This window comes from Schistocerca gregaria, chromosome 7 (assembly GCF_023897955.1).
Source record: "Schistocerca gregaria isolate iqSchGreg1 chromosome 7, iqSchGreg1.2, whole genome shotgun sequence".
Classification (NCBI taxonomy): Eukaryota; Metazoa; Arthropoda; class Insecta; order Orthoptera; family Acrididae; genus Schistocerca; species Schistocerca gregaria.
Genome location: NC_064926.1, coordinates 392,377,707 through 392,379,555, shown reverse-complemented (window position 1 = coordinate 392,379,555; position 1,849 = coordinate 392,377,707). Strand labels below are relative to the sequence as shown.

The following is a 1,849-nucleotide window of genomic DNA, read 5'->3' as shown; positions in this document are numbered from 1 at the left end:
ACAACTCAGGGATCGAAGAATACGTGCGCCCACGCCTATCGCCTTTAGCTTGCGAACTTGTAGACGCCAACGACGAACTTTCACTAGTCTTGCGTACATAGCCTCATTCTGGTTACCATCAATTGTTATTTTTGTCTTGGAACACAAAGCATTCAAAAACTTAACTATGTTATTTTGCTTAAAATCAGTCATTGCTGTGTGGCCCGTTAGCTCAGTTGGTTAGAGCGTCGTGCTAATAACGCGAAGGTCGTGGGTTCGATCCCCCCACGGGCCAATGTTTTTCTTCAGGTTATATTGGTAATCAGACACACAGAAAGAAATTCAGCTGAAAATAACGTGAAAATATAAGTATGTCGCCACCACAATCCCGTGGAAAATACAGTAATCAATCTCAGCGCATTCCACAGCTCGAAAGATAAAAGCTTCAATAGCAATGTTTGCTTTGTAAGATAAAAAATTGCTAGGCAGTAACACATTCTGTTAAGGAGAAATTATCAATCCAGTAAGATAAGAAGGCCTGGAAAGAAAGGAGACACAAGAAGTCATGGCACGCCGCGTTTGTCTACTCACAAGTTTGATCATAAAAACTTATTTATAGAAATGTCATAAAATATACGGGTTAAATGGGAAATGCAGAAGGAAGTCAGATAGTAAAGAATATTACTGTTGCAGCAAACCCGTTACTGGGATTTGAATAATGAACAATAGAAATTGTTCTCCTTGTGCGTCCAAATCATAAAAGTGACTATTATGAGAATTCCGCAAACTACAGCCTCTAGCTGTCTTTCCAGTTTGGTGAATAACTTCATACTATCTTGCTAATGTGTTGTATCCAAGGGCTTCCTTTTCATCTCTTGGAATGTGTTGTTAAGCAGTCTTGTCTTCTAACGGTATTCCAGCATTTCTGGTGTGTCACTAATTCCCTGTAGGGCCGCAGATAATGGTCCCTGTGTTGATGCTGTACTAACTGTCCTCCTACAGTATTGTCAACCCCTTGATTCAGTTTTCTGTCTCTCTTGGCGGTATATCTGTACCTAGTCCAGAGTGTTTGATTTCTCAGTGTCACTATTTTATTATTAGTTGTAACATTATAACAATTACATTAGTAGAGAAACTACCTTCCACTAATGGTAAGTTGGCGGCAGAGCTACGCGTCGGTAACATCGCTCTTTTCGTGAAAGCATGTCCTTACCACGGTTCACCTCCATACATTACGTACTCGCACCACAGTCGGAGAAGGTTCTTAGTGGACCCAGATCAACTCCCTGTAGTTAGATACTACTGAAACACCAGAATGGTCATTAAGATTACAGCACTGTGAAGAAGGCATGCAACAAATGTCACATTGGCACGAAGTGTACTACACACGTAGTTATGCAAATGACTAGCAATTCAGCGTGACTGCACAAAGGAAACAGCCGCCATCTACATTCTTTAATGTAGTTAACACAAGCAAAATCCAGATCGAATAACAGCTCCTTTGTCATACATGGCGCTGGCGACTGGAAAGAGGAGCGTTACACTTCTTCCCTTCACAAGAGAAAGGAAAAAGTATTCGTTAACTGTCACCGGCTTCGCGATCATTCACCAACAACGAGAGGAAAAACACAACGCTACAAATTTTGAAAATTTTGTGGTGGGACGCTGTTTCAGCCTGTATGAATAGACGAAGGCGCGCGACTTGAGACTTGAAGCAGTGCCTTTTTGGCCACGCTCTTGAGGGCCACAAAACGAGCATTGTCAGGGGCCGAGGGCGGCCTAAGGGTGCTTCAGTTCTGGCTCGCCTGCTTCCCGGATCTGCCGCCTGCGTCACGACCGTCCCACCATCCGCCCACACGATGCTCTTCCG

The 1,849-nt window shown here is 43.3% G+C and overlaps 1 non-coding gene across 1 annotated transcript; it reads left to right on the top strand.

Moving 5' to 3' along the window:
• Positions 1–200: 200 nt before the first annotated feature.
• Trnai-aau (transfer RNA isoleucine (anticodon AAU)) lies at positions 201–274 on the top strand. The gene has a single exon. It is a non-coding gene; the product is annotated as a tRNA-Ile (tRNA).
• The last annotated feature ends 1,575 nt before the right edge of the window (positions 275–1,849 follow it).